The sequence below is a fragment of the Salmo salar genome, chromosome ssa23 (assembly GCF_905237065.1).
Source record: "Salmo salar chromosome ssa23, Ssal_v3.1, whole genome shotgun sequence".
Lineage (NCBI taxonomy): Eukaryota > Metazoa > Chordata > Actinopteri > Salmoniformes > Salmonidae > Salmo > Salmo salar.
This window is the reverse complement of record NC_059464.1, coordinates 40035070-40055210: the sequence shown is the minus strand read 5'-3', so window position 1 is coordinate 40055210 and position 20141 is coordinate 40035070. Positions and strand designations below refer to the sequence as shown.

General features: G+C 44.8%; 1 protein-coding gene across 1 annotated transcript in view; it reads right to left on the bottom strand.

The window, feature by feature from the left end:
* The window catches only part of LOC106584590 (MOB kinase activator 2), a 107695-nt gene that overhangs the window by 61996 nt on the left and 25558 nt on the right, over nucleotides 1-20141 (bottom strand). The gene's annotated exons all lie outside the window — the stretch shown is intronic.

Below are 20141 nucleotides of genomic sequence, written 5' to 3'. Positions count from 1 at the left end.
TGGCTGGAGTGGAATTAATGGAATGGAGTCAAACATGTGGTTTCCATATATTCCATGTGTTTGATACTGTTCCATTTATTCCATTCCAGCCATTACAATGAGCCTGTCCTCCTAAAGCTCCTCCCACCAGCCTCCTCTTGTGCAGAGTAAGGGCTAGGCCCAGTCTTCAGACTGAGCACGTGCTCAGTGAAATGAGGCGATAGTAATCACTAATCAGGGCTGCTCCTGACAACAACAAAAATCATGTGTTCTTTATATTTGCTACTGCTCAGTTAAAAAAACCTTTGTCGACCAACGGCCTATTGACCAAACCATCAACTGATTGGGGTCAGCCCTAGTAATCATATTACCTTGATATAGAAGGGACAAATAAAGGAAACACTAGATAGTTTAGTGACCTAGATCATTTGTGTGTATGTATTGATATGTAGGCTACGTGTGCCTTTAGTACATTCTTTTCATGTAGTTCTGTTCTTGAGCTGTTCTTGTCTATTAATGTTCTGTATTATGTCATGTTTCATGTTTTGGGTGGACCCCAGGAAAAGTAGCTGCTGCTTTTGAAACAGCTAATGGGGATCCTAATAAAATACCAAATACTAAAGTAAATGAAGGATGCAAAGTATACTGAAAGCAGGTGCTTCCACACAGGTGTGGTTCCTGAGTTAATTAAGCCATTAAAACATCCCATCATGCTTAGTGTCATGTATAAAATGCCCAGTTGTCCATTATTTTGTCTACCATCGCTAGAAGAGGAGATCTCAGTGACTTTGAAAGAGGGTTTTAAAATGAGCATGGGGGTTTAAAGGGTGTATGTGTTTCTCAGTCACCAGATCTCAACCCAATTGAACGATTATGGGACATTCTGGAGACTGAGAAAGTGTCCCTCCAATAGAGTTCCAGACACTTGTAGAATCTATGCCAAGCCACACTGAAGCTGTTCTGGCGGCTTGTGGTGACCCAACGCCCTATTAAGGGAAAGGGGGAAACCTAGTCAGTTGTCCAACTGAATGCATTCAACTGAAATATGTCTTCTGTATTTAACCTAACCCCTCTGAATCAGACAGGTGCGGGGGCTGCCATAAAGACACTATGTTGGCGTTTCCTTTATTTTGGCAGTTAGCTGTAGCTGACATTATTACAGTGACATACAGGTGACTTTGGGCAGTGCTGTCCTGTGATTGAGTTGACTCCACACACCCCCAGGTCCCACCACCCTGGCTAATCCACTCCTGTGTCTATATCAGATACGTGTGTGTGTGTGTTACCTCAGGGAAAGATTGTCTGGTTTCTACTGTCAGCATTTCTTTATCATGTGGGGGTTTGATTTAGATTTATTAGGATCCCCATTAGCCAACGCCAACGGCGACAGCTAGTCTTACTGCAGTCAGACACATAATGAAAAAGACATTACAGACCAAAGACAATTTACATGTGTGTGTGCGCATCTATCAGTTCCACATACATGTCAGTACATAGACACAACAAGTAGATCACATGGGGGAAAGGCGTTGTGCTGTGAGGAGTTGCTTTATTTGTTTTTTGAAACCAGGTTTCCTGTTCACTTGCACTATATAAGATGGAAGGGAGTTCCATGCACTAACGACTCTGTATAATACTTACTGTATGTTTCCTTGAATTTGTTCTGGACCTGGGGACTGTGAAAAGACCCCTGGTGGCATGTCTGGTGGGGTAAGTGTGTGTCAGTCTTTCCTCAACTCTTAACCAAAAGAGACTGGCATGCATAGTACTAATATTAGCACAATGACCACAATGAAGAGCAAGATGTGCAGCTCTGTTCTGGGCCAGCTGCAGCTTAACTAGGTCTTTCTTTGCAGCACTTGACCATATGACTGGATGATAATAAAGAGAAGATAAAACTAGAGCCTGCAGGACTTGCATTGTGGAGTGTGGTGTCAAAAAAGCAGAGCATCTCTTTATTACGGAGAGACCTCTCCCCATCTTTACAACCATTGAATCTATATGTTTTGACCATGGCAGTTAACAATCTAAGGTAACACTAAGTAATTTAGTCTCCTCAACTTGTTCAACAGCCACACCATTCATTACCAGATTCAGCTGAGGTCTAGAACTTAAGGAATGATTTGTACCAAATGCAATGCTCTTAGTTTTAGAGATGTTCAGTTTATTACTGACCACCCATTCCAAAAACTCTTTGTTATAAGGGTTTCAGTGACTTCATCAACTGTGGTTGCTGATGTGTATATGGTTGAATCATTTTACATTTACATTTTAGTCATTTAGCAGACGCTCTTATCCAGAGCGACTTACAGTAGTGAATACATACATTTCATTTTCATTTCATGCATTTTTCTTTTTTTTTGTACTGGCCCCCCGTGGGAATTGAACCCACAACCCTGGCATTGCACACACCATGCTGGCGTTGCAAACACCATGCTCTACCAACTGAGCCACAGAGAATCATCAGCATACATGGACACACATGCTTTGTTTTATGCCAGTGACAGATCATTGATAAAAATAGAAGAGTAGAGGGCCTAGAGAGCTGCTCTGCGGTACACCACACTTTACATGTTTTACAATAGAAAAGCTTCCATTAAAGAAAACCCTCTGAGTTCTATTAGATAGATACAGTAGCTCTGAATTCATAACATGGCCGAGGTTGAAAAGCCATTACACATAAGTTCTCAACAACAGGTCAATAATATCAAAGGCTGCACTGAAACCTAACAGTACAGCGCCCACAATCCTCTTATTATCAATATCTTCAACCAATCAGTCATTTGTGTCAGTGCAGTACATGTTGAGTGCTCTTCTCTATAAGCATGCTGAAAGTCTGTTGTTAATTTGTTTACAGAGAAATAGCATTGCATTTGCTCCCCAAAAAAATCCAACCGTTTGCTAAGAGCTGGCAGCAAGCTGATCGGTCTGCTGTTAGAACCAGTATAGGCCGCTTTACCACTCTTGGGTAGCGGAATGACTTTGGCTTCCCTCCAGGCCTGAGGACAAAGACTTTCCTCTAGGCTCAGATTAAAGATATGTCAGATAGGAGTGGCTATAAAGTCAGTTACCATCCTCAGTAGCTTTCCATCTAAGTTGTCAATGCCAGGAGGTTTGTCATTATTGATTGATAATTATTTTTCCACTTCTCCCACACTAACTTTACAAAATTCTAACTTAAAGCTTTTCTTTCATTACTTGTTTTATTATGCATGAGTACGATGGCTCACTGTTCGTTGTTGGCATTTCCTGACTAAATCTAAACACTTTGCCAATCATTAAAATAATTGGTTAAAATCTAATTGTTTTGTGATGAATAAGCCATCTAATTTGATGAAAGATGGAGTTGAATTTGTCGGTCTGCCCATCATTTCATTTAAGGTACTACAAAGCTTTATACAGAATAATTGATCTTGGCTTCATAATACAGTTTCTTCTTCTTTTTGTTGAGTTTAATCACATTTCTCAATTTGCAGTAAGTCAGATGTGTAGCTAGACTTATTAGCCACACCTTTTGCCCCATCTCTTTGAACCATACAGTTTATCCATTCCTCATCAATCCATGGAGCCTTAACACTTCTAACAGTCAGTTTTTTAACAGGTTAATGTTTATCAGTAATTGGAAGAAGCAATTTCATAAATTCATCAAGTGCAGCGTCTGGATGCTCCTCATTAATCACATCAGACCAACTAATATTTTTAACTTCATCCATATAAGAGTCACAGCTAAATCTTTTGTATGATCTCTTATATACTACTTTAGGCCCAGCTTTTAGAATTTAGGCTTTTCTGGATATAGCCACTATATTATGATTACTGCAACCAATGGGTACAGATACAGCTTTAGAACAAAGTTCTACAGTATTAGTAAAAATATGATCGATACATGTGGATGATCTTGTTCCTGTAGTGTTTGTAAACACCCTGGTAGGTTGATGAATAACCTGAACCAGATTACAGGCACTCGTTACAGTGAGAAGCTTCTTCTTGACCAGACAGCTTGATGAAAACCAGTCAATATTCAGGTCCCCAAGAAAGTAGATCTCTGTTCGCATCCCATACACTATCAAGCATTTGACACATATTATTTAGATCCTGTCTGTTAGCACTTGGTGGCCTATAGCAACACCCCAAAAGAAAAAGCTTTAGATGTGCCAAGTGAACCTGCAACCACAACACTTCAATAACACTTGACATAAGATCTTCTCTAAGCATTACAGGGATATGGCTCTGAATATATACAGCAACACCTCCCCCATAAGCATTCCTGTCTCTTCTATAGATGTTATATCTTTGTATTGCTACTACCGTATCAAACTAATTATCTAAGTGAGTCTCAGAAATGGCTAATATATTAATTTCATTTGATGTTAGCAAGTTATTGATTGATTAATATGGGCTATTTTCATCCCTTTCCTGAGTATCTTATCAGAGATAGACATCATATGGAAAAGAGCAAACAAAGCAAGTGAAACAATACATCTACTGTATTTAACAGTCAGTTGGTGTTGGTGTGCCTCGGTCAATGGAGTATTTCTTCACCTCGTCAAACTCTCAGGTCCTAGTGTAAAGTGAGTTTGGCGTTTCCCACTGTAATGGTGTTGATTTTCGCCGCCTGTAAGACTCGTTCCTTGTCGGTGAATCTCAGGAAACGTATGGTGATTGGGTGCGGTGGTTGTCTGGCTGCTGGTGGGGGCCTCAGTGCTCGGTGAGCTCTCTCGAGTTCTGTGGGCCTGTCGGTAGACAGGTGGAGCCACTCGGGAAGTTTGTCTTGCAGGTAGAAGATCAGTGGCATGTTTCCCTCTTCTTTTTCGCCCAGATTTAATAGAACACAATTATTCCTTCGCCCCCTGTTTTCCAGGTCCTCTGTTTTCTCTTCCAGATGCTCTATTTTCTTCTTAGCATATGCTATTGTTTCCATGGCGTCTGTCAATAAGTTTTCCATGGATAGGATTCGCCCCTCTGCCTCGTCCAGGCGCCCCGCGTTTATGGTTCTTGTTGTTTTTGTCAGGCAAAGCATTTTCCAGGATTGTCACCTTGCCCTCTATCGCACTGAGCTGAGAGTTAATGGCATCTAATTTAATGTTGAGTTCTCTACGTTGGGATCTCAGCTTAGAAAGGATGTCTACTACAGAGTGCGAAGTTGGCATTCGTTGGGCCTCGGGGGGGGACGGGTCCTCTTGCTCCTGGCTAATGGCGCTAGCTTTTTCTGAAGCTAGCTGCTTCTTGGAGGCTTTTTCCGTCGCTAATGCTCGAGTCCGGGTAAAAATGTCACCTGTAATGTTGCCTTTTGTAGCCGTCATGACTTTTTGACTAAAGCTAAAGGAGTTTAAACTTGAAGTGGAGGTAAGATTAGGAATTGGAAACTACTTGTGCGGAGCTCTTAGTTCATGCGGCCATCTCGTTCAAGGGTCACGTGATCCCCCCGAAAAGGCTTCTTCTAAATTAAAATATCTATGTAACATTGTTACTTACAAGGATGTGTCATGACATTTAAAATCATTAATTTAATAAAACAAACTTTTCTATGGAGTTTTTATGACATAAAAAGACCAGTAGCCTTCACATATGTAGCTTGTTGTTTATGTTGTCCAATCAAAGAGGCTCAATCTGTAGGAAGTGGAATGAGAGTTCACTAATGCAATGCAAGATGTTAGAGAAGTGAGAAGGAGTAGGCTTCAATTAGCAGCCAACAGGTAGGCTGTTGTTTTATCTGAATGGGGAGAAAACGAAGCATGTAGCCTCAATTAGCCTAGCTAGCTATAGCTAACTAGCTTCTCTAGGCCAATGTTTCCTAACCGTGGTCCTTGAGTACCCAAAACAGTACACATCTTTTGTAACCCTGGCCAAGCACACCTGATCCAACTTGCCAACTAATCATCAAGCCCTCAATGAGCTGAATGAGGTGTGTTTGTCCAGGGCTATAATGAAAGTTGTATTGTTGGGGGTACTGGAGGACCAGGGTTGGGAAACACTGCTCTAGGCTACTCCAGTCTAGACAGGTACTGTAAAATGGGATGATAGCATTGTGGCTGCTAGAAGTTAGCTAATGTTGTTTTTAACCAAGTTGCCTTGGCTAGTGCATCTCTCGCTCTCCCTCGGTCTGCTGGCTCCCATCTCACACACTGCCCCCTCCGCAACTGCAGCAATGCACCAGCCTCTCTCCCTCACACAACAGGTTAAAAACGTTTTTTTTTTTTTAAATATACCATTTCATACCATTAATACATGCTTTTCAAACAAACATCAACAGAAATTCATGACACCATTTTAATAGTGAAATTATTTAAAACCAGTTACGTGTGTGTACTAAGGTTTGTACACACTAGTAATAAATGGCACCTCCTGTGGACCAGTGTGTAATAGGCACAGTGTGTGTGTGCTCTCTCTCCTGCACCAGACCTCTTAGTGCTGGTTGTAGTGGCTCCAGGGTGGTTTATTACCAACACGCCTGATCAATCAATCACTCTGCTAGAGCCACACGGCTGATCAATCAATCAATCACTCTGCTAGAGCCACACGGCTGATCAATCAATCACTCACTCTGCTAGAGCAACACGGCTGATCAATCAATCAATCACTCTGCTAGAGCCACACGGCTGATCAATCAATCACTCACTCTGCTAGAGCAACACGGCTGATCAATCAATCAATCACTCTGCTAGAGCCACACGGCTGATCAATCAATCAATCAATCACTCTGCTAGAGCCACACGGCTGATCAATCAATCAATCAATCACTCTGCTGGAGCCACACGGCTGATCAATCAATCAATCACTCTGCTGGAGCCACACGACTGATCAATCAATCAATCACTCTGCTAGAGCCACACGGCTGATCAATCAATCAATCAATCACTCTGCTAGAGCCACACGGCTGATCAATCAATCACTCTGCTAGAGCCACACGGCTGATCAATCAATCAATCACTCTGCTAGAGCCACATGGCTGATCAATCAATCACTCTGCTAGAGCCACACGGCTGATCAATCAATCACTCTGCTAGAGGCACACGGCTGATCAATCAATCAATCACTCTGCTGGAGCCACACGGCTGATCAATCAATCAATCAATCACTCTGCTGGAGTCACACGGCTGATCAATCAATCACTCTGCTGGAGCCACACTGCAGAGTTACGCAATACTGGCACGGGGGGAGTGGGAGTGGGAGACTGCAGACCACAGAAACCTTTAGCCAGTCCTTTATTGCGCAACTCTGAACTCAAAACCCTCCCTTTTTCCATCCATCCTGCCATTCCTCACCCGTTGGTTCCTTTCTCCTTCCCTCCCGTCTGACTCTGTTCTCCTCCCTCCATCCATCCTGCCATTCCTCACCCGTTGGTTCCTTTCTCCTTCCCTCCCGTCTGACTCTGTTCTCCTCCCTCCATCCATCCTGCCATTCCTCACCCGTTGGTTCCTTTCTCCTTCCCTCCCGTCTGACTCTGTTCTCCTCCCTCCATCCATCCTGCCATTCCTCACCCGTTGGTTCCTTTCTCCTTCCCTCCCGTCTGACTCTGTTCTCCTCCCTCCATCCATCCTGCCATTCCTCACTCGTTGGTTCCTTTCTCCTACCCTCCCGTCTGACTCTGTTCTCCTCCCTCCATCCATCCTGCCATTCCTCACCCGTTGGTTCCTTTCTCCTTCCCTCCCGTCTGACTCTGTTCTCCTCCCTCCATCCATCCTGCCATTCCTCACTCGTTGGTTCCTTTCTCCTACCCTCCCGTCTGACTCTGTTCTCCTCCCTCCATCCATCCTGCCATTCCTCACTCGTTGGTTCCTTTCTCCTTCCTTCCCTCCCGTCTGACTCTGTTCTCCTCCCTCCATTCCTCACCCGTTGGTTCCTTTCTCCTTCCCTCCCGTCTGACTCTGTTCTCCTCCCTCCATCCATCCTGCCATTCCTCACTCGTTGGTTCCTTTCTCCTTCCCTCCCGTCTGACTCTGTTCTCCTCCCTCCATTCATCTTTCCATCTCTTCATTCATTCTGCCGTTCTCTATCCCTCTCTTCATGCCTTCCTATTTTGACATTCATCCCCAACTTGCACCATTGATCCTTTTCATTGCGTCCTGGTGTGAGTTTCATAAGAGCAGCATAACGTGCTTGTATGGTTTCATGCTAATGACCAAGCAGTCAGTGCTCCCTTCCCCTGTTGACATCATCATCATCATCATCATCATCATTCCCACCCAGCCAGAACTCTCTGCCTTGCCCTGTTTTCTAGTGGTTTTCCTACCAAGTCAGAGAAGAAAATGCAGCTTTTTCTGTCCTCCTCCCAGTAACAGCTGCTGGGTTCTGAGGCTGAGAAGTTAACAGGCAGAAAGAGAAGGTTTTCAGAAACGCTTCCAACACCGCAGTGCATAATAACAGCCCCAGTCCTCTCTCTCTCCCCTCACAGGCTTTCCAGGAATACAGAAAATGTGTTCAGGCCTAGTCGGATTCTCTGCACCTCAACCCACGTTGGTTGAAGCACTGTCTATCGTCTACTCCTCATGAGAGAATCTTGGACAGGGCCGGATTGGATGCTCCAGTTATGCAAGCCCGTCTTTATTTTACTTATGCCTCCAACCAGGGTTCACATTGCATTATTGACTCACTGGTGCTGGTCCGTCTGGACGACCAATGGGAATACTTTTAGAGGGGGCGTGCCCATATCCATTCCTTCAGTAACACTATTTGGGAGTGTTGTGCTCTGTTATGGTACATCTTGGTATCACCCTCAGGCACTTCTGTAATTCAAATAGTTTAACGACTACTGACTTTGGGTCGGTTTTAATGTTAATTCCCAGCGAGAATGCAATCCAATCTATGAGAGAAATAATCCTTCTAGGGATGAATGAACAGTTTGACTGAGCCCTGCATTGCCTGTCCTATAGGCTCAAACAACAACAACCCTGGGTTTCTCTAGTCTAGACCGCTGCTGGACATGAGAGAGCTGTGCTCTGGCACCACCCAATGGTTCCAAATGCTACTGAAATCTATTTTTTCCCGAGAGGAGAGAAGGGGAGAATCTCAATTGCATTACCTTGATTCCTCACGTCCTCGCCTCCTAAGGAGAAGCTAGTGGAGCTACTGACGTACCGCCACTGGGGCTGCTATGATCGCTTGTATGTGCTGGATTTGATGTCATGTGATCAAGGAGATGAGGAACTGGAAGGAGGTGAGGAAAGGAGATGAAATGGCAGGGAGGGAAGAGAGAAGCAGCCATTAATGTCTAGCTGTCTGGTTTGGGCTGGCTGCACAGAGAGAGACATGACAGACAGAGGATCTCTGTGTTGACTGGCTGATATGCTGTCTAGTATGCCGACTGGTATTCCTGATATGCACTGGACTTGAACTCATGTGATGAAGGGAAGGAGACAAGTTAAGGAGATGAGCAGAGGAGACAAGGAGCCATACGAGGAGCCATTGATCTTTTGTTGCTGAGAATTTCCCTGTGCAGATGAGTTTCATGATTCAAATCAACATGTCTTGGTCACATATTTTGCAGATGTTATTGCAGGTGTAGTGAAATGCTTTTGTTCAAAGTTGCTTAGGAGCCTGAAACAAGGCGGCCATGTCTATCGGTGCCATCTTCTTCTGATTTACAGAAATTCACTGAAAACCCACACTAACACGGAACCCAAACCAGCTGCGCCCGTGCGCCATTGTGCATACAGTGATTTTTTCCCCCTACACCGAACCCGATTACGACACGCAGGTTAAAATATCAAAACAAACTCTGAACCAATGACACTAATTTGGGGACAGGTCGAAAAGCATTAAACATGTATAGCAATTTAGCTAGTTAGCTTGCACTTGCTAGCTAATTTGTCCTATTTAGCTAGCTTGCTGTTGCTAGCTAATTTGTCCTGTGATATAAACATTGAGTTGTTATTTTACCTGAAATGCACAAGGTCCTCTACTCTGACAATTAATTCACACATAAAACGGTCAACCGAATCGTTTCTAGTCATCTCTCCTCCTTCCAGGCTTTTTCATCTTTGAACTTATATGGTGATTGGCATCTACACTTTCATAGTATTAGCACGACAACCGGCAAAACAAAGTCCCACATGTAGAGTGTCACGTACACTATAGGCCTAAGCACCAGACAGGAAGCAGCAGGCCTAAGCACCAGACAGGAAGCAGCAGGCCTAAGCACCAGACAGGAAGCAGCAGGCCTAAGCACCAGACAGGAAGCAGCAGGCCTAAGCATCAGACAGGAAGCAGCAGGCCTAAGCACCAGACAGGAAGCAGCAGGCCTAAGCACCAGACAGGAAGCAGCAGGCCTAAGCACCAGACAGGAAGCAGCAGGCCTAAGCACCAGACAGGAAGCAGCAGGCCTAAGCACCAGACAGGAAGCAGCAGGCCTAAGCATCAGACAGGAAGCAGCAGGCCTAAGCACCAGACAGGAAGCAGCAGGCCTAAGCACCAGACAGGAAGCAGCATTGAGGTCAGGTCATGCCAGAGAGAAGTGAATTATCTATCTAATGATAAACTGACAATGTTACAGTAAGGGGCTTTGGGGACATTTGTGCCCCGGCTGGAATTTAAACTAGGGGAAAGATTGAAGCACCGTACGATCAAAAGACATCAGAAAAACATTGAAAAAGACGTTGAAAATACATATTTGTGGTTGGGGTTTGTAGCCTGTAGCTAGACTTAGCCTGTCTAGAAGGAAATGCTCAACTCCAGCAGTTAGAGCTCAACAGAGAGACGAGGCCAAGTCCCTGACCCAGTGTTCCTCAATGAGAGGAAACGGATGTGGGGTTGTCAGCACCTCCACACACACACACACACACACAAACAACACGGAGCAGGAATGTAAAAAACAACGACCAATCCTATACAGACATCCTCTTGACCTACAGCGTAAACACAACCATACAGAAATGCTAACATGTGCTTGAAAACACACACAATCGTCTTGCACACAAACACTCACACATACAAAGTGAGAGATGAGAAGGGGAAAGAGGATGAGAAGGGGAAAGTGGAGCCTCCTTCCTCTGTTTTTCCTTTCCTGATGTTATTGTCTTCATCTGAGCCCAACGGAGACCAGCTTTTATTGCGTTTACCTCAGAGTGTATGTGATAAAGAGGTCATATTAAAAGGCCATGGTAATGAGGCCAGGGAGAGAGCAGCTAAAATGAAATATGTAAGAGGGCGAGTGTATGAGTGTACTTGTGTGTGAGAACAGAACCTAGACAGTGTTTCCCTAGAGAGACCCTGTTGTGTGAGAACAGAACCTAGACAGTGTGTTTCCCTAGAGAGACCCTGTTGTGTGAGAACAGAACCTAGACAGTGTGTTTCCCTAGAGAGACCCTGTTGTGTAAGAGCAGAACCTAGACAGTGTGTTTCCCTAGAGAGACCCTGTTGTGTGAGAACAGAACCTAGACAGTGTGTTTCCCTAGAGAGACCCTGTTGTGTGAGAACAGAACCTAGACAGTGTGTTTCCCTAGAGAGACCCTGTTGTGTAAGAGCAGAACCTAGACAGTGTGTTTCCGTAGAGAGACCCTGTTGTGTAAGAGCAGAACCTAGACAGTGTGTTTCCGTAGAGAGACCCTGTTGTGTAAGAGCAGAACCTAGACAGTGTGTTTCCCTAGAGAGACCCTGTTGTGTGAGAACAGAACCTAGACAGTGTTTCCCTAGAGAGACCCTGTTGTGTGAGAACAGAACCTAGACAGTGTGTTTCCCCAGAGAGACCCTGTTGTGTGAGAACAGAACCTAGACAGTGTGTTTCCCAGAGAGACCCTGCTGTGTGAGAACAGAACCTAGACAGTGTTTCCCTAGAGAGACCCTGTTGTGTAAGAACAGAACCTAGACAGTGTGTTTCCCAGAGAGACCCTGTTGTGTGAGAACAGAACCTAGACAGTGTTTCCCTAGAGAGACCCTGTTGTGTGAGAACAGAACCTAGACAGTGTGTTTCCCAGACCCTGTTGTGTGAGAACAGAACCTAGACAGTGTGTTTCCAAGAGAGACCCTGTTGTGTAAGAGCAGAACCTAGACAGTGTTTCCCTAGAGAGACCCTGTTGTGTAAGAACAGAACCTAGACAGTGTGTTTCCCTAGAGAGACCCTGTTGTGTGAGAACAGAACCTAGACAGTGTTTCCCTAGAGAGACCCTGTTGTGTAAGAACAGAACCTAGACAGTGTGTTTACCTAGAGAGACCCTGTTGTGTGAGAACAGAACCTAGACAGTGTTTCCCTAGAGAGACCCTGTTGTGTGAGAACAGAACCTAGACAGTGTTTCCCTAGAGAGACCCTGTTGTGTAAGAGCAGAACCTAGACAGTGTGTTTACCTAGAGAGACCCTGTTGTGTGAGAACAGAACCTAGACAGTGTGTTTACCTAGAGAGACCCTGTTGTGTGAGAACAGAACCTAGACAGTGTTTCCCTAGAGAGACCCTGTTGTGTGAGAACAGAACCTAGACAGTGTTTCCCTAGAGAGACCCTGTTGTGTGAGAACAGAACCTAGACAGTGTGTTTACCTAGAGAGACCCTGTTGTGTGAGAACAGAACCTAGACAGTGTTTCCCTAGAGAGACCCTGTTGTGTAAGAGTAGAACCTAGACAGTGTTTCCCTACTGAAAGTAAAAGGGTTAGGGTCAGGGAAATAGCGGACATCAAACAGATATACCACTTCTTAGACTTGTTTTCAATGAGAATGGGAGTTATTGATATGTCATTTCTATGTGAATTTGGGCGGGTCGCCCAAAAAAGGTACATATTGCAGCTTTAAAAGAGCTCTCGCCTCAGAAGAGCCCACATCACACTACACTCCCACTTAGAAGGGATGGACAGCACATATGGCCTATCCCTGCCTCCCCTGACCCCCGGCCTCCCCTGCTTCCTCTATCTTCCTCTATATGCACACACAGTCCTGTGTGCATATAGGCTACCAGTGGTGTAAAGTACTTAAGTAAACATACTTTAAAGTACTACTTAAGTAGTTTTTGGGATATTTGTACTTCACTTATTTATATTTTTGACTACTTTTACTTCTACAGTTTCAATGACACCCAAAAGTACTCGTTACATTTTGAATGCGTAGCAGGACAAAAAAAATTGTTCAATTATCACTTATCAAGAGAACATCCCTGGTCATCCCAAACGCCTTTGTTCTGGCGGACCCATTAAACACAAAGGCTTTGTTTTTAAATTATGTCTGAGTGTTGGAGTGTGACCCTGGCTATCCGTAAATAAATAAAAACAAGAAAAATTGTGCCATCTGGTTTGCTTAACATAAGGATTTTTTTATTATTTGTACTTTATTTTGATACTTAAGTATATTTTAGCAACTACATTTACTTTTGATACTTAAGTATATTTAAAACCAAATACTTTTAGACTTTTACTCAAGTAGTATTTTACTGGGTGACTTTCACTTGAGTCATTTTCTATTAAGGAATCTTTACTTTTACTCAAGTATGAGAACTGAGTACTTTTTCCACCACTGTAGGCTACTGTGTCTCTCTGTGTCTCTGTGTGTGTGTGGATGACAGCAGGAAACAGAGGAGATGTAAGGGCCATGAGACATGCTGCTGGTGCATTACAAAAACCAGTGGGTGTTGTGGGACATATGATTGAACCATATGGACAATGTCCAAAAATGGCACCTTATTCCCTACATAGTGCACTACTTTTGACCAGGTCTCTATGGGGGAATAGGGAGCCATTTGGGACGTATCCATGGACAGTGATATCCTGTGAGTAATCAGAACCTCACTCTTCTGTTTAATCTTCCTGCTCTCGCTCATCCTTTCTGTCACACTGACAAGGCGTACAGGGATGCCCTGGCATACCTACAGGGTTGACATGACAACAGCCTGGAACACAGAATGGCATCTACTCTCTTCTCCCCCGCCTCTTTTCTCCTCTCGTCTCATATTTTATGATAAAGAAAAATTCTCTATCATATGACAGTGGATCTGTGTGTGTGTGTGTGTGTGTGTGGGGGGGGGGGTAACCTAATTTATGTCCCTCTTACTGCCATGAATGCCTCTGCTGATCCCACAGCTATTGTAGGCAGCAAGCATGTGCCTATAAACCAGAGTGATACTGTTAGCACTGAGGTAGTGTATCATAGTAGGAAGTTCACTGTGTGCAGCTCACCCTGCACTAACAACATGAGCATGTCTACCACTGATAAGCTTCCCAGTAAAGCAATAAAAACAATCAATAATCCCAGAAAAGTGCTAAAAATAGCCCACGTTAACATATATAGTTTAAGAAACAAGGTTCATGAAATCAATAATATGCTAGTAACAGATGACATTCATATTCTGACAATCTCTGAAACTCACTTAGATTATACCCTTGATGATACAGTGGTAGCAACACATGGTTATAACATCTACTGAAAAGACAGAAATGCCAAAGATGAAGGTGTGCCTGTTTATATTCAGAACCACATTCCTGTAAAGATTAGAGAGGATCTCCCTCCCCTCCCCTCAGACTGACCATCAGATGCAGGCCATCAGTGTCCCTCCCTCCCCTCAGACTGACCATCAGATGCAGGCCATCAGTGTCCCTCCCTCCCCTCAGACTGACCATCAGATGCAGACCATCAGTGTCCCTCCCTCCCCTCAGACTGACCATCAGATGCAGGCCATCAGTGTCCCTCCCTCCCCTCAGACTGACCATCAGATGCAGACCATCAGTGTCCCTCCCTCCCCTCAGACTGACCATCAGATGCAGGCCATCAGTGTCCCTCCCTCCCCTCAGACTGACCATCAGATGCAGGCCATCAGTGTCCCTCCCTCCCCTCAGACTGACCATCAGATGCAGACCATCAGATGCAGGCCATCAGTGTCCCTCTCTCCCCTCAGACTGACCATCAGATGCAGACCATCAGATGCAGGCCATCAGTGTCCCTCTCTCCCCTCAGACTGACCATCAGATGCAGGCCATCAGTGTCCCTCCCCTCAGACTGACCATCAGTGTCCCTCCCCTCAGACTGACCATCAGTGTCCCTCCCCTCAGACTGACCATCAGATGCAGACCATCAGATGCAGGCCATCAGTCCCCCCCCCCAAAAAAAAGCTAGTGATTATGCTCACTCAGCTGTGTCTCACAATACAACAAAGTATCTATTACCAGTGTGAAATAATTTATAATTAATAAAATATCATTTCTAAATGGTCTGAGAAGAACAACATTGGCAGGTAAATTGAAGCACAGCCAGTATGCAGTGATAATGTATTGAGCCTTTAGCCTACTGCACAAACCTCAATGCTACAGTACTGTTTTTAATAGGTTAATGTTGCACAGGCTTACATTTTTTAAGTCATGTTTACAAATAAATCTGAGCGGTAGATCTCGGCTTACATTTTGACTCAGAAACAGTTGGTGACCACAGCTCTAAACATCACTCTCCTTCCTTCCTGCTCTTTCCTGACCTCTATCTACCCCTCGCCCATCTCCACCACTGACTTTCAACTGTGTCTCACCTCCTTTTTCCTCCCATCCTTTCCAGTCTCCACCACTCTTTTGTCATGTTCTGTCCGCTCTTCTCCTCTCTCTCAGCATGCACTGGACAGAGGCCCTGTAATCCCATTAAGAGAGGGAGAGCCCATGGTGTGGGGCTGGCTGGCTGGACGCACACACACGCGCGCACACACATCAACCAGAGAAACCAGTGCTTTAGAAGAGTCTTCCTGTCTGATGCAACACACAGTTCTTTCATCTGTTTACAGTTTAAACCAGACCAGGCCTCAACCACCAAGGACAAACCCTGGGTTATTACAGTTTAAACCAGCCTAAATCCACAGGCCTCAACCACCAAGGACAAACCCTGGGTTATTACAGTTTAAACCAGCCTAAATCCACAGGCCTCAACCACCAAGGACAAACCCTGGGTTATTACAGTTTAAACCAGCCTAAATCCACAGGCCTCAACCACCAAGGACAAACCCTGGGTTATTACAGTTTAAACCAGCCTAAATCCACAGGCCTCAACCACCAAGGACAAAACCTGGGTTATTACAGTTTAAACCAGCCTAAATCCACAGGCCTCAACCACCAAGGACAAACCCTGGGTTATTACAGTTTAAACCAGCCTAAATCCACAGGCCTCAACCACCAAGGACAAACTCTGACTTTAGCACTTACACCATGAATATGTACTCTCCACCCCTCTCTGTCAATCCCCTCCTCTCTACAGGAAGTGTGGCAGGACAAAATATAGGTCACCCGGCCACACACAGTCACCACTGCACAGAAGCCCTACAGCAAACCTGACAGGACAAGAATAGCTGTCACACACAGAGACAGACACAGTCACACACAGACACAGTCACACACACACACAGAGACAGTCACACACACAGTCACACACACAGAGACAGACACAGTCACACACACACACACACACACAGACAGACACAGTCACACACACAGAGACAGACGCAGTCACACACAGAGACAGACGCAGTCACACACACACACACACACACACACACACACACACACACACACACACACACACACACACACACACACACACAGACAGACACAGTCACACGCACACACACAGAGACAGACACAGTCACACACACAGAGACAGACACAGTCACACGCACAGAGACAGACACAGTCACACGCACAGAGACAGACACAGTCACACGCACACACACAGAGACAGACACAGTCACACACAGAGACAGACACAGTCACACAGACACAGTCACACACAGAGACAGACACAGTCACACACACAGAGACAGACACAGTCACACACACACAGTCACACACACACACACACACACACACACACACACACACACACACACACACACACACACACAGAGACAGACACAGTCACACACAGAGACAGAGACAGTCACACACAGAGACAGAGACAGTAACACACACAGAGACAGAGACAGTAACACACACAGAGACAGAGACAGTAACACACACAGAGACAGAGACAGTAACACACACAGAGACAGAGACAGTAACACACACAGAGACAGACACAGTAACACACACAGAGACAGAGACAGTAACACACACAGAGACAGAGACAGTAACACACACAGAGACAGAGACAGTAACACACACAGAGACAGAGACAGTAACACACACAGAGACAGACACAGTAACACACACAGAGACAGACACAGTAACACACACAGAGACAGAGACAGTAACACACACAGAGACAGAGACAGTAACACACACAGAGACAGACACAGTAACACACACAGAGACAGAGACAGTAACACACACAGAGACAGAGACAGTAACACACACAGAGACAGAGACAGTAACACACACAGAGACAGAGACAGTAACACACACAGAGACAGAGACAGTAACACACACAGAGACAGACACAGTAACACAGTAACACACACAGAGACAGAGACAGTAACACACACAGAGACAGAGACAGTAACACACACAGAGACAGAGACAGTAACACACACAGAGACAGACACAGTAACACAGTAACACACACAGAGACAGAGACAGTAACACACACAGAGACAGAGACAGTAACACACACAGAGACAGAGACAGTAACACACACAGAGACAGACACAGTAACACACACAGAGACAGAGACAGTAACACACACAGAGACAGACACAGTAACACACACAGAGACAGAGACAGTAACACACACAGAGACAGAGACAGTAACACACACAGAGACAGAGACAGTAACACACACAGAGACAGACACAGTAACACACACAGAGACAGAGACAGTAACACACACAGAGACAGAGACAGTAACACACACAGAGACAGACACAGTAACACACACAGAGACAGACAGTCAAACACCAGGGTTTCCATTAGGAAAATGTGGCGTTGGACATTTGGACGGCAACGTTTTAATTTACCGGACATTTGAGAAATCCGCCGGACCCACATGCGTTGTGTGCGTAGCCTGGTTAGGGCATCCACCCACAGTGCTCAGAAAACAGAAATTACATTTAGAATATAGTCATTCATATTAACAGAACATGCAAGTAGAGGATTGAAAAATGTGTGGTCCTTCTTACTGAATTCTGATGTACATTTTGAACAAGTTAGAATAACTTGTACCACAGGGTTCAATTCTCGGGCCGACTCTTTTCTCTGTATATATCAATGATGTCGCTCTTGCTGCTGGTGATTCCCTGATCGACCTCTAAGCAGACGACACCATTCTGTATACATCTGGCCCTTCTTTGGACACCGTGTTAACAAACCTCCAAACGAGCTTCAATGCCATACAACTCTCCTTCCGTGGCCTCCAACTGCTCTTAAAACGCTAGTAAAACCAAATGCATGCTTTTCAATCGATCACTGCCCGCACCCGCCCGACTAGCATCACTACTCTGGACGGTTCTGACTTAGATATGTGGACAACTACAAATACCTAGGTGTCTGGCTAGACTGTAAACTCTCCTTCCAGACTCATATTAAACATCTCCAATCCAAAATGTAATCTAGAATCGGCTTCCTATTTCGCAACAAAGCATCCTTCACTCACACCGCCAAACTTACCCTCGTAAAACTGACTATCCTACCGATCCTCAACTTCGGCACTGTCATTTACAAAATAGCTTCCAATACTCTACTCAGCAAACTGGATGCAGTCTATAACAGTGCCATCCGTTTTGTTACCAAAGCGCCTTATACCACCCACCACTGCGACCTGTATGCTCTAGTCGGCTGGCCCTCGCTACATATTCGTCGCCAGACCCACTGGCTCCAGGTCATCTATAATGCGGAGCTTTACCTAGCATAGATTTATCTCAGCTCACTGGTCACGATAACAACACCCACCCGTAGCACGCGCTCCAGCAGGTATCTTACTGGTCATCCCCAAAGCCAACACCTCCTTTGGCTGCCTTTCCTTCCAGTTCTCTGCTGCCAATGACTGGAACAAATTGCAAAAATCGTTGAAGCTGGAGACTTATATTTCCCCCACTAACTTTAAACATCAGCTATCTGAGCAGCTAACCGATCGCTGCAGCTGTACATAGCCCATCTGTAAATAGGCCACCCAATCTACCTTCCTCATCACCATACTGTTTTTATTTACTTTTATGCTCTTTTGCACACCAGTATTTCTACTTGCACATCATCTGCTCATTTATCACTCCAGTGTTAATTAGCTAAATTGTAATTACTTCGCTACTATGGCCTATTTATTGCCTTACCTCCTCACGCCATTTGCACACACTGTATATAGACTTTATTTTTTTCTATTGTGTTATTGACTGTACACTTGTTTATTCCATGTGTAACTCTGTTGTTGTTTGTGTCGCACTGCTTTGCTTCATCTTGGCCAGGTCGCAGTTGTAAATGAGAACTTGTTCTCAACTAGCTTACCTGGTTAAATAAAGGTTTTAAAAAACTTATCACAAACACACATAGGAATTCCTCTTATCTAGGTGGGTGAGGGCAGTGTGGAGTGCAATTGAGATTGCGTCATCTATGGATCTGTTGGGGCAGTATGCAAATGAAAGTGGGTCTAGGATGTCTGGGATGATGGAGTTGATGTGTGCCATAACCAGCCTTTCAATGTGACCCTTCACAACCCATTAATAAGGTTTGATAAAGAACCTGTTATGACCCATCACCATGCATCATTGGAGTTCGGGAGGTCCTCCCCAGCGTTACGAAACAGTCAACATAGTCAAAGCACGGTCACTCCTAAAACGTATTCTAAACAGAAAGAGACAACACAGAAACAACACACACAATAAACAATACTTGTATATTTTTTTGTTTTTATATTATGGGTTGTCCGAGGGATAGGGTGGGCCGCCAGTGTTGTTTAGGATTGGTGGGGTGGTTTCCCCTTGACAGACAGACAGACAGACAGACAGACAGACAGACAGACAGACAGACAGACAGACAGACAGACAGACAGACAGACAGACAGACAGACAGATAGATTTGGTAAAAGCCAAAGTGCAGTCATTCTGGTATGACTTTCATTTCTGCGCCTCACCCTGCCTGAGAGGGAGAGATGGAGGGAAGGAGAGAGAAAAATGATCTCGAGACCACAGAGAGAGTGCAGTGTTGTCTAACCAGGTGTGTGTGTGTGTGTGTGTGTGTGTGTGTACGTACCCTAGGCCATTTACCTCAGAAGGGCTCAAAAGAACCTTTCTATCACTTTCCATTTCCTTTTAATAGCCTTACTTAGACACAGTATCTAGGCCTGGGGTCACAGGG